Source organism: Prinia subflava (genome assembly GCF_021018805.1).
Source record: "Prinia subflava isolate CZ2003 ecotype Zambia chromosome W unlocalized genomic scaffold, Cam_Psub_1.2 scaffold_37_NEW, whole genome shotgun sequence".
NCBI lineage: Eukaryota > Metazoa > Chordata > Aves > Passeriformes > Cisticolidae > Prinia > Prinia subflava.
The window spans coordinates 575,160-589,212 of NW_026960612.1; the positions used below are offsets into that span (position 1 = coordinate 575,160).

The 14,053-nt window shown below is 39.5% G+C and overlaps 1 long non-coding RNA gene across 1 annotated transcript in view; it reads right to left on the minus strand.

Annotated features, from left to right (window-relative positions):
- Positions 1–6,287: 6,287 nt before the first annotated feature.
- The window catches only part of LOC134565182 (uncharacterized), a 31,233-nt gene continuing 23,467 nt past the window's right edge, over positions 6,288–14,053 (minus strand). Inside the window, exon 4 of the long non-coding RNA XR_010083800.1 lies at positions 6,288–7,168. This is a non-coding gene — a long non-coding RNA (uncharacterized LOC134565182). The remainder of the gene's footprint in view (positions 7,169–14,053) is intronic.

Here is a 14,053-nt window from a genome sequence, read left to right on the forward strand (position 1 = left end):
AGGAAAATACATGAATTACAGGAGTGCATTCACTGGTGTCTCTCTACCTTTACATGCAAGACCACTATTAGAGATTAATCTGAACATGGATTTGCATTATGGTTAAACAAATTTTGGGAAAAGGCTTTACAAAAAATACTTAAAAATTGATTCAGTGGTAATAACACTCTACTGATTCTATGTTTTTTTAAGTTTCTTTAAATTCTGTATAACATTGGTTTATTAAATGCTGATATAGTGAGAGACATACAACAATATTGAATTATCTTCAATCACGTGCTTATGGCAGTACAAGAAGAATTTTTCAACCTAAATGAATGGAATATAGATTCTGTTGTCATAGAACAGAGACTGTTGTCTAACAGGTATTTTGGTGCTAATTTTTAAAAGATACTACCAGTAGCAAACTTAAAGCTTCATGGTTACTCAAAAAGCAAATGAAACACTATTTCCAAACAACCCTGCGGTTTCTGGCATCAGCTTTCTACTAAGTCTGGAAACCTAAAAGATTGACAATACCAGCATTATAGCTTAGGATTCAAAGAGAAAGGAAAATCTGCAATCTGATGTTAGCTAATTCAGCACAGATCAAGTTTCATTACTTCTCCTGGAAAGAAACACTTTTGGGAAGAGTAATAATTCTTTCAGTCAATTTTCACAAGCTGGGCCCAACAAAAAGAATCAAAAATAGCAAGATAAGACTGATGACAGTAAAGTTTCTAATGTAACAATGGGAGAGGCCAGTCTGACTCATCAGCAAAGAAAATATAACTGGAAATGGGAGATTAAAAGGCCACACTCAGTCCCACACAATTCCCAGACCACTTGGTAACTCAATCTGAACACTGTGAAAGTTAAATAAAGACATACCTTATTTTTATATTAACTGAAGGAACTTGATAAGCTACTAAAGGTACAAACATAAATTAAATCTCGAAAAGTGATATTCTGTACAACATTCTCACCCAGTAAATAGGATCAGCAAGTAAGTCTCAGGCCACAGAACTAACAGGCTCTCACAGTACTTCCTTCAATAATAACATGAGTGATGCAGCTGCTGAAGAACTAAGTCATGTAATTTGGGGCTTTTTGTTTTGTTGAGTTTTGTGTGATGCAGCTCTGAAGTCCAGCTAAGAGATACTCTAATAAACATCTTCCTTAGCTGGCTAAAATATCAAAGGAAGCCTAGATACTGATATCCAGAAGGTCACAGAAATAAGATCATACCACTGTGTGATGACAGATTATGAAGGCACAAAGGCACAGGCAACACATTGAAATGCAGTGGTCTCGTCAGTAGGCCTAAGGATAGATTAAAACTGGGAAAAAGAAGCAAGGAAAGAATCACATGAAATTTAACCCTTACCCACTCTGAAAAATTATTTAGCCCTTAGCAGTTCTAGTGATCATCCCAGAAATCAGAAAAATAAATTACCTAAATGAAAGAATATATACCAGCATCTGCCCAGCTGCTACAATTACTGTTTCTAGTTCAAAAGTACCAGAAAGAGTCTACCAAAAAACTCTACCAAAAAAAGACTAACAGTGGGAAGAACGTAATTTGAAAGGACTTATGCTAAATTGAAACAACAACAAAACATCTCAAAAATCAACAAAACCTCCCGAAAATCAACAAACCAGAAATAGCTTAAGCGAACCAGATTAGTGAAAGTTAGAGTGAAGCAAACACTGTAACTTTCCTCCTTTCTGCTACATTAGGTGAGTTGTTCCTATCCTGAACTGAGAAGGTACTGTGGTCACAGAGAACCTAGGCATGGAGAAATGAGGATGACAAAGGGAAATAAAATGGGTGCAGGAAGGGAGGTTCCTAAGATAAGAACAAATAGTCTTAGTCCTTGCTCCAAAAAAGGGGACAAAATAGAAAAAATATCCACTTGTAAAAACAAAATAAATCCCAAGGAACTTAGATGCAAACTGCAGTAAAAAGCTCACAGGACTGTATGTTGTTTGAAGAAGGACACTCCAGTGTCCTTCTGGAGTGCCAGCAGCAATTTTTTCATAGTCTGCAATGATCAATAGGTCTAAGGCTGCCAAAAGAAAATAAATTCCTTTGCATTTTTAGAAGCCCATCTGGGTTCCCTCTGGGAATATGGCTTTCCTGGTAGGAAGCTATAGCCCCAGGTGGCTGGGGCAGATTAAGGATGTTTCTGAAGTGGTAGGAAAAAAACAGACTAAGAGAGGCTGCATTTTCCAGGCCAAATAGTGGGAAATATTTACTTAGGATAATTTTATGCTAGCAGCAGAAGTCACCAACATGGAACAGTAATATGGGTTGTTTTTTTTTTCTCCTACTAGATCTTTATGGCATCCAGTTGCAGTCTAAAACAGAGAATGGTACAGCTGGACAAACCATGCTTCTAGAAATGCACATTTGGAAAACTCAGCCTCCAGAAATCTTTCAAGAGCTCTACAAAACCTTCTACTTGCCCCACCAAGAGAGTGAAGACTTCATCTTTCAGCATCTCTCATAAAGTCTCATTTTCCACAGTTTCAGTTCAAAAAAACCCTCAAAAAACCACAAACCCCAAAACCCACAACCACCAACACTAAAAAACCCCACAGAACAAGTGATCAGTGATTGCCTGTGATTTATTGACACTGTTCCTGGCCTTTCACTGACCACCTCTCTCTCTGAACTCCCAGTTTTGGAAACCTACTGTGACAGAAGAAAAACAAAATAAAGTTAGCTGCTGCAATGTTCTGTTTGCCAAATCAAAACTATTCCCTATTCCTGATCTAAAATCCTCAAATAAGGCATACAATAATCCCATCTCTAGAGCAAATCCTCATTACTCTACAGTGAGCTTGTATTGTGGAAACTGCCATGTTTCCTATGATGCTCTAATAAAAGAACAGGGTGTCAAATTCACAATGCAAGCTAATATGTAACTGTAACCAGGTGAACAGGTTTTTGGTGTCATTTTGTTAATTTTACAAAATACATTTTAATCCTCACACTTCAGTGATTATTAAGCCTCATGCCGCATCAGATTTTTCCAGCTTTAAAAATATAAAAAGACAAATCTAACAATTTCTTGTCTTCTAAAACACATTCTTCCACATTCCCATTTAATTTCAGTGCCATACTGACAGTCTTATATTATCATAACTGGTTTTCCTGCATTAAATGTAATATTTTCAAGGAGCATTCTTGAAGACAGATTCTTTTATTTTCCTAGCCTTTCTCCCATCTCCAGCATTATTTTTAGAATAATGGACCTGACAAGGTAGCAAACCAAACATGGGATTTTGAGGGGGAGGAGTTAGGGTGTTTGGGGTGTTTTTCCCCTACATCTCTTGAAAGGTGATAGTTGTCCAAATCAAGTTTATTTTTAGCTTCTCAGCAAGAGATATGCCAGTTCCTGTTTCTGTCAGTGCTTTAAATGCTTTTGGCTTCTTACTGCAAAGTAATTCTCACATCTTTACTGCACAGCCACCTTATGCCCTTTGTAGGAGCCTGCTTTCACTCATCTGCAGCAATTGCATCCACTCTAGTTCAAAAACAGGTTGCTGTCCCAATTTGTCAGTTCTAAAGTTCACGTTCAAGGATTTAAAAAATCCCCAAGAAAATTGACACCACTAGCTGAAAGAGAAGAGGGCCAAAGAAAACTCCCAACTTCCAATTCATACAAGAGTGATAATTCTAGAATGTTTTCACATGAAAATTAAAATTGCAATGTTTACTTCCGAGACATGAGCTTCTAAAATGGAACCATACTATTATTTTAAGAATAAACGATTTATACTCCTAAGACACAGTATTGTTGAAAACCCATCATTCTGGTAACTGTAATTGTTCCAGAAATTGTTACATTTGATATGATTATAGAAATAGATTATTAAATTCACCACAGAGTAGAAGAAATTTTTCATCTTGTGATAGATTTTGGATTGAATCAGCAGCCTCTCTTAGAGTGACTTCCAATTTGGGACACATCTTTATTTCCAAACCAGATGAAAAAAACACTTTCTCAGAAATAAAGCAGGTCAGAAGTTACAGCAATTACTTTTCAAATATTAGGGAACACACTTTTTTCACAAGATATACATGGTCCTGTTTCATTTTGCTACTTTCAATATTCACAGTAAAATACTTTTTCAAATAATCTAAGTGCACCTTTGAGCCATCAAGTGCCAGCTAATTTTGTTCCACAGAAATATAAGATACCAAAAGCCAGATGAGTTCCTCTGTCTGTGTTCAGACTTGCCCAAGCACTTCTGCACTGCATCAGTGCTGAAAGAGGTTTCTTGGAAAGCTTAAAGCTCCAGTTTTGATCAGTTCCAACTGAAGCTCTATATTTAAGAAAAACACAAAATTCCTGGGGTCTACAGCTGCAGGATAAGATCATCAGGATAGCTTGTGAAGATGCCATAATGCCCTTTAGGTTCAGGATATCTGTGTTGTAGGTAGGATTTTCCTCTTCAGACAGATTGTCCTGAATGTTTACAGTCACTTAGATTTGTGGAGAAGGAACAGTGAGGAGACCAGTTGGCTTGATCTTGTTGATTCCTCCATCAAGGATGCAGACCCTTGGGTACTTGTTTTTCACTAGATGAGCTGCAAACTGAAACAGATATATCATTAGTCCACTGCATATCATAGTGATTAAGTGACAATAACTTTCTGTTATGTAAGGCAAATTAAACAAAAAATATCAGACCCTAGGAAGTTCTTTTTTTGCACCAACTAGTCCAACACAGGAGCCCAGGCCAGTGTGCTAAAACAGCTGGGATAAATTTTGAGGTCCTGAAAATGCCACACTAATAACAAGGAACTTTATTTATCCCTGCTTAGGCAGGACTGTATCTCATTCTAAAGGACTGTTTAATCTCAGGGCCATCACTGGAGCCTCTCTCAAAGCATGAACTAACAAATATTTTTCTGTGCATTAATCAAACTCCCATCTCTTTTCTGTAGGTTCCCAAGTGTACAAGCATCACAGTTTGAGGGTACAGTCATTTGCTTGCTGTCTTGGTTTGAAAGACAGATATCTGCTAGGAAGGGGCAGGACCTCCCTAGAGATGGAGAATTCAAATCCCCTCCCTCCAAATTATTCCAATTAAAAGGAAAATTAAAGGAGCTTTCAGGCAGAGGTATGGGGGTAGGAATAACAGTTCTTTACTAGTATATATGACAAAACGACAAACAAACAACAACTACAGCATCAATAATAAACAGAATCAAGAACCTTGAGGGCTTTCTTTTACAAAAGCCGAGAGCAGTTTGATCTGGGTGCCCTTGCAGGACTCCAAGAGGCCGAACTGGAAGGAAGGAAAAGTCCCGGGCTGGTGGACGAGATGAGATGAGGAGCTCTGCGCTGGCAGCTGGAGCAGCAGGGGTGTTCCGGCAGGCCTGGGCAGTGCAGGGCTACAGAGTAGCAGGAGAGCCTCAAAGGTCCGAAGAAGCAGCGGCGGTGGGGGGAGAGGCTGGAGAAAACGAGTTCAGGATTCCCGGGTACACAGCAGATGACGATAAATTTCCCAGGACGAGGCAGAGGCAGAGGGCAGCCTGACCGTCCTCCTCGGCGCTGAGAGCAAGAGTGCCTCCCCCTCCCCCAGATCTGTCTTTTTTGCCTTTCCCAAAGCTCATCATCTCTCCCCTCTGAGGGACACTCCCAGGGACTCAAAAACAATAGGTGTAGCCTGGTGCTGCTATATCCCTCAAGCACTCTTTTTGTTCTGACTAAGTAGTCATCAAGGCTTTTGGAAACTTATGGGAAAAAATTCTGTGAGAAGAAAAAAACCAAATCTAACCCCCAACACTTGCCTTTCAAACTTGTCTGATGTGACCCGATCTCACAGATGACAGGTATGAATTTGGGGTCTACCACCTCTAATCTTCCCTGCTCCCACCAATCTGCCCATAGGCAGGTTAAATAGGACAAACAGGTATCCCCCACCATTGAAAGCCTCTCTCCTCAATTAGTTCATGCCATAAACCAAACACAGCAATTGCCACTTTCCACATAGTAACTCTGTGAAACTTTATTGCACTAAGATATTTTGTATATCAAAATAATTATGTGCAAAAAATCAAAATTATGTTTCAGAATACCAAAATCCAAATAATATTTTGCGCCTTACATGTCAAACTTGCCTACAATGCATTAGAAAGCAAGCACCAAAACGGAGTAATCAGTGAGAAATTAATAGTTTTACTTAATTTCCAATAGCTGTGAGAGATTGCTCTGCCATCCAAGTCTTTCAGACTGCTTCTTTAAACTTGGTTGTCAAATCAGTACCATTTATAAAATCATTGAGTGCTTCCAATGGGCTATGTAAAATATTTGCAATTCCCTTTTTGACTCTTTAAAATAATTAGTGATGCTATTTGAGAACATGTGCAAGCGTGATGTCCAGGTCACTAACTTTGCACAAACAACTAAATAACTGACTCAAGAACAGATGTAAGCACCCCAATCAAACTTAATACATGGGATTTCTTTTGTCATTTACTTTCCTCCTAATTACCTGTTACAGCGTAACAGATACTGAGGCAGAACTAGATGTACTGCACAATTACCTGTGAATATTTTGGCGGTTTAATTTTGTTATAAATGCCAGGACAATTTATTTCCAAATTCAATAATTTGGTTTATTAAAAATTCAAATCACAAAATTTGGATAGGAATCAAATCACAGAATTTTAGGTAGCAAAAACCCCCACAAACAGCGATACCTACTTGACAGAGTTTTCCCAGGAAAATAGCCAAGGGTGACCCGAAGACACACAGAGCCTGGCAGTATGCTGTCTCTTGCAGGGTACACAAATTTGCCCGCTTAGGGACTCAGTTTAAACACGCTTTATTTCCCCTTCGGCAGTACTCTCCCCATTGTTTCTGTTAAGCACCGGCAATTAAGAGTGTTTACATTAAGCCCTGAAAGAGTCCCTCGATCCCTATTCAAATGCTAATGTCCAGAGTAAGTCCTTGCTTTGAGGTGATCTAAGGGCTTTAGCAGCGTGGATGACTTGCCGCACATAGGCTAATGACCAGAGTCAGTCCTTGCTTTGAGGTGATCTTTGCTGCACGTAGTCAGGGTGTAGGTTGGTCGATGTTCATTGTCTTCTTCTGACAGCATTTATGCCTTGTATTTTTCACCTTCTATTTCTGGACCGGGAAGATCAGGAGAGGTGCTCAACGGGGATCTGTGAGGCACACGGGTGGAGCACATACACATCTATCATACATTTATACAATATATTACAGTTTCCAGTTTATAATTATCTATAGAACATGAATTAAATAACCCTATTTTTCACAATTTGTTTCAGGTAGTTGCCTGGGGAAGACTTGAAGTTCAATCATCTCTTTCCCTATCAGTTTGGGTTACTCAGTACAGGAGTGTTGCCTTCTGCTAAAAGGCAGGCTACCTGGTCTCAAGAAATAGCATGGCCACTCAGCCTCCCCGAGTCACTCGGGCCATTGACACACTGACGCCAATGTGGTGGATGGTCAAAATGGCGTTTATTACATTACACCGGGAGATTATATAGTCGGAGGGTTATACTATGTCACAGGGGGATGGTAGCTGGGTCTAGATAGGGTTAGTAAGGAGTGGAAAACTACTGGAATTAGGGAGGGTTGCATACCACGGGAAGTGAGGAGGGAAGGGTCTCGCTTTCCGTACATCCTGAGATCTTCCGCAGCGCCTGTCCCTACTTACCACACAGGAGTCAAAGAATAAAAAAAAAAAAAATCCCCACAATCAAAGCAGCTGACAGTAAACATACACCATATGTGGATGTCAGCTTTCATGAGCAAAGGAAATGCTATGCTTTTGGAAAGGTTCTTGGCTGCACAGGTGGTGTAATATGCACAGAGACATCACTAGGAGAGTCCAAATACCTCTTGCTATAATCACAGTCCATAAAGATGCGGTGTACAGTAAAGTAGAGACAAAGCACTCAGCTGTGCATACCATGAACTACAAAAATAGTTTATATTCCTAGTGAAATACTCCTAGCAGATATCTCTACTTCACATGGACATATCTGTCACCTCACAGTGCTCTCCACCTGTGACTAATGGCAGTGCTGTGTCTTGGACACCAACGCTGCTCAGAGCCAGCAGAAATGAAAAATGGCAACAATCCTTCAGGCTGGCAGGAAGCACCATGTTATTTCCTGAGTACAATGTCCCATGTGTCTACAGAGATGTTCCATGTTATAAATGCCAATAGAGTAGTCCAATTAAAATTATAATTTTTGGTTTATTAAAAAAAGGATTGAATTACAGAATTTCAGCAAAACCACCCACAGTGGAGATACTTGACTATTTTACCCGGGAAATGTCAAGGGTGAACTGGGACTCAGTATCTGGCCGACTGCCGTCCCCCCTGAGTTCACGAATTGGCCTTGTTCGGGGCTTAGTTTTTATACACTTTATTCCGCCTCTGGCAAAAATTTCCACATAGTCCTTTTGTTTCCAAGCTAGTTATTCAAATTCATAGTTGTCTCCGGCTTAGCTGAAAAGAGTTTCTCCTCTGCTGCGAGGTGTCAATTTCTAGTTTCCCGTGAGTGAATAGACACCAAAGTTTATGAATGGTAAAAGTTCATCTCCGGAGATGAGGATGATGGTCCTCTAATGGTGTTGTTCCGATGCTGATGCTCGGATGAGGGTGTTGGCTGAAGATAATGATCTGACGACTCTGTCATCCAGGGAGGGGAAGACTGATAGCTTATCTTAATGTGTCTTCTCCTGATGCCAAGGAGACGGCTGGGTTTTCCTGTAAATCCTTTGTCTCCTTTCTAAATGTTAAATTCCAGCGTGGTGCCTGCTTTTTGTCTTAGCAAATTTTCAAGGCAGACTGAAACTTATATTCTCATATAACATGTATACAGTGATTTTCATAATTTTAATGTGTCATAACCCATAAGAACATGAATTAACATCCCATATTTTTCACATTCCACCCTCTGACTACTGATAATTTTTAAATGGTGATAAACTGTAAACCCTGCTCCAAGTGTTCTGAATGTCCTAACCCTAATATAACTACCATTCAATGTAATCTTAAAAGAAAATACACAAATACCTTCTACTTGGGGTTTGAGCATTAAGGCCTGTGTCCCACTGTATTTTAGAACTGCTTTAGTAACCAAGGTATGTCTAAAATACATTTTTTTCACTGCATATTATAAGGTTACTTTAAAACCTTATAGTGAGGAATTTTTTGCTTCTTGCAGGGCCTCGGGGAAGCAAGCACTGCAAAATCTGGGGCTGATAGCAATGGTAACAGAAAGCACAAGATGATATACCATAAGATTAATTTATTTTTCATTTTTTTAAAGTTGTCACAGAACTGTTTGCTGTTGTCTGCCTTGTTTCAGTAAGAAATCCTGCAAATACAGTTCAAAATATTGCAGCTGACCATCCAGCCAAGGAAAATCCACTGAGCAGGAAATGTACTACTATCAGTATCTCACTACTGTGGGAATTAGCTGCGAGTTAGGGGCCTAGAGGCACATTGACATAAGCTGAGAGTTTCTATCCAATTCCCAGTATCAGCCTCCAGGAGCTTTGTATATACATCTGCCCAGGCACTGCATAGAAGATTCCAGGTTTAAGTCACATGGCAACAGGACTTGAGCTGATTAAAGACATTCCTAGTTTTACCTTTTGCCTTCCCCTCTTTTTTCCCTGAAAGTAGAAATAGTAACTTTTGGTAAAGTATAGTCTTAGAAATATTCTCTTACTGGCATAGCAGTCTTCCTTATTAAAGGTTTGACTTTTTATAGTTCTGTTCCTGTGTACATGTCTGTGCCACCCTCTCCCAGACAGAGGAGCTCGTCTGTAGCAGACAAGAACAGGAACTTGTTCACCATGTTTCTGAAATGTTCCAGCACCACCTGGTACCTTGCCTTGCCAAAATACACTCTGTGAAGCCAGTATTTTCAAAATACAGGGGAGTGTTATTTCTGGTGTATGCACTGATGGAGGGGCAGAAGAGGAAGGACTATTTGAAATAGCTACATAGATTTTTCCCCCAATTTGACCCTCAGTTATGCCAAATATCAATAGCCTGAATTTGAGAAATAAAGATTTTAAAAAATTAATATTTCCTACCAAGTTGGAAAAAAAAATAAATCAGTGATCCAAAAAGAGCAAAATCTCATGCATCAAAAAAATCTCAAGGCGCTCTTCTGAATGAATGGCCCAGACTTTCTGTAGTAGAAACTGCCATCCTGGAATGCATACAGGGGCTCTATTTCCTTCATAAATGCAATCATCAAGTGTCAACTAGAAGTTTACTAACAGGCACCTGAATATGTAATTTGTAGTTTACTAAATAATCCAATTTACAAAGGTGCTGTTAAGACTGAAAATAACATGATGAAGAGATAAGCCTATAATGCAATATCATCCTTAGCAACATGTAAAGCACCTACATTTTAAAGAAAGATGTACTGAAACATATAAAGGTAGTGTTCAATTAAATTCCATTATACAGAAATATATTTCTGTAAATAGAAATAAGATGTCCTTTAAATTATTATATATGATTAAACTTTCTCAAATTTATCAAATGATTGTGTTGACATAACTTCTGAAATATATCTTTCGCCATACCACCAATGGATCACAATCCTCTGTAATGTTTCTCTTTTCATTTAGACAATAAGACTAGTTGGGAGAAATGGGAGTTGTGCCCATCTGTGGAAAGGCTTCAAGGCATACTACAAGACTTTAAGCTTTTTACTTTCTGCTTCAGGTGACGTTTCCTCAAAATGAGATTCTCAAGTTCAGTTACTGTGTTTTCCCTGGTTGCATTTAATGTTTAAACTGAATTTCCAAATTGAAAGTCTTCTTGCTGCTTTCACAGCAAATATTACATATGAAAGGATAAGTGAGAAACTTGTTTAATGACTACTGTATGATGACTTTGCTGAAGACTTTGGAAACACAGTTCCTCTATTAACTAATGCATCCATCAATTCCACATAAAACACCCTTCTTGGTGAGCATAACTGAGCTAGAAAGTTGCAATTTGCATTTGAAAGTAGACAGTCAAGACTTCATGAAGATACAAAAAGTCAGGCTTTCAAAAACAGACAAGATCACAGCAAATTCATACCAAAATTTGGGCAAATATTAAACATTTTACCCTGCCTTGGTGATGCTCTCGATATAAACAGCATAACAGGACTGATCCTTTCAGCACCATCAAGAAACCTGAATGACTTGTACATTGGAGAATTGTCGCTGGTGCCTTTCAGAATGCGGTCCCGCCCTGCCCAGGCTAGCTCAGGCACCACGGCAAGCAGCAGGTACGGCTGGCGAGCAGCGCAAGCCAAGCTGATCCAGTGGGTCTTGGTTCCGACGAAACGTTGAGGGCACAGGTTGCAAGGGGCAGACAACGGCGGAGAATAAAGGGAGGACTCAGCCAAGTAAGTCCAAGGGGGTTTATTTGAGGGGTCAGGCGGAGCCTCCCCACCTGCCAAGAACTTGCTCTGACCAAGTCCCTTTTGGTTTTTTGGGGCCTTCTTTTATGGGGGAGCGGTACAGAGGGTGATGAGGAGGATACAACCAATTGGGTTCAATACAGAAGGGGCTAGGAAGGTGACTGACACAAACGAGGACCACACACAAGGGAGAGGAGGGAATTTTCCACGAACCTAGCCAATCACTCGAAGCCCCTCACAGAACTTTCTAGCTCTGAGGCAGGGCTCTGAGGTGACAGGCAGGCTCCAAGGAGGAGGGGGGAAAGGATTGACACCTAACAGTTACTGGGGGATTACCAGGGATAACTATCAGGAAGGCAAAACGAGGGGTACAAGGAACAAACCATCTTACAAAGATTTTAGAAAAACTTATATAAAGAACTCATTAACACACCACTACAGAGAATTTATCAAAATGTTTCCACTATCCTGTTCCAAGCAGCAAAATAACAGCTTTCAAGTGCTGCATGTCTTATGCCAGGCATGTCACGTTTTCAGACTGTCTACAGCACAGAGTGTAAGAACACAACAGCTTGAGCAGCCCCACTCCCAGCACCCTTCGGGCCAGCCACAAGGGCTGCTATGTACACATTATTCACTTTCTCAGACATTCTTGTGACAGGCTATAATTAAAAGGCAGGCTGGGAGGGAAGGAGGAGTGACATACTGCACCAGAATACCAAAAAAGATTGCTGTGACAAGTGTTACTGAAACATGATATTGGAAATTAGAGGATATTAATCATAGAAATTAGAAAAAGTTCATTAAAAGAGTAGGCATTCAGATGATGTATTGCTGCCCTCAGAAGTAGAAAAACAGAAGTATGTAGGAATGCAAGGATGCTTGATAAGAAGGAGAATGCTTACCCAAAGCAGGAGACAAGAATGCAAGTGAACCAAAGATACTAAGATAACAGGTGCCTTGCACCTCCAGGGACAGATAAAACTGACCTTACAGCTTGAACTATGACCAGAGCACCAGTGAGCATGCGCAAAGTGTCACGGTCAAAAGTCGAGAGGAGTCGAGAGTAAGACTTCTGAGGAGACCACCAGAGACAACTGCACAGGCACAAAAGACTGATGAGCTAATTAGCATACGAATCGGGGGGGGGGGAGCCAAAGGATGAATATGTAACATTCCAGAGGATAAAAGAAAACGTAAAGTGAGTGAAAGCTTGTGTGCCATTGAGAATTATCTCGCATTGCACCCAGTGCTGAATAAACCACATACCTACTTTAAAACTCCCTCTGCCTCCGAGTTTTAGCGTCTTTTACGCATGTCATTACCATGGTATAAATATTAATAGCATACTCTGAATGAGTCAGAAGGAAAATAGAAGTTGGAGGAGAGGTATCAACCAAATTTTGTAGTATTTATTCATTTCCACAATATTATTTCTAGATTTCACTTGTAAACTCATGCTACACAAACCTCTCAGGAGTTGCAGTCTATTTTGCTGTATGATTTCAGTCCAAGAGTTCACCTACACCTCTCTGAAAGCTCAACAGACAGACCACTGCAATTTTTTAAACAACACTCTCCATATTCCACAACATAGATCTAGTACACAAGATCATTTTTAGTCAGCTACTTCTTATATTAAAGGGTTCCAGATAAATGAAACAACACTTTACCACCATGGAAAAGACAGAAACCTAAAACCTCCCATACCAACAAAACAGTGCCTGGTTGTTGGTTATATTACCATAAACTGAATGGAAGTTAAAAAAAAAAAAAACACACAGCAAGGACAACTTAGTGCAAAAACATACTAGGGGGTAGGAGGGATGCAACATAGAACCAACTTCTCTACCAAGATCAAGGGAAAATTCTCTATATGTAGACCTGGCCAAAAGGGAAAACTTTCCATTCCATCAGTAAAAAAACACAGCATTAACTTAAAGGACTTACATGCAAAGATTTGAAAATAAGCCTAAACAAATAGGTATTTAATAGCTGGTTTCAGAATAAGTTTTACTGAGAATGAAAGTAGGAGTTAACACTCAAATTTCTTCAAGTGATAAATTTTAAACACCTGTATTTTAAATTTTCCACCTAGAAATTCTATACATTAAAAAAAAACTCAGCTGAAAGTGAGCACTTGAAAATTAGTCAGTTGCAGATATTTAGCTGTTGTAACACAGCTGATTTATACTGAGCAAAATAAATGCAGTGCACACATTATAGATGAACATAATGTAAGATAAAAATACAGAAAGAAAATTATTTTTCACGCAACAAAAAATAAAAAAGCTGTTAGGGAATAGAAATATGTAATTTTGAAAAGAGACATAACAGCTGGCTTGGATATAAAAAAAGGAAGTACGAGTCTTTGTGGAGGATTCTACCTCCTCTCCCCAGGTCTATGGGTTACCCTAGATCTTGAAAAATGGTTGAAGAAGTACTTGATAATGAAAAACATTTCTTTGTGATTTGTAGTACTTTTTCCAAACACTACCCAAACTGCAAGTTTCGTCCAATTTCTCCTCAAACCCTCCTGCAGCAGTCAGTCAGTCAGTCCACCCTATTCAAAGGCTGGTTCAAATACAGTTTAGAGAAAAGCAAAACAACATTGCTCCAGACAAGCAG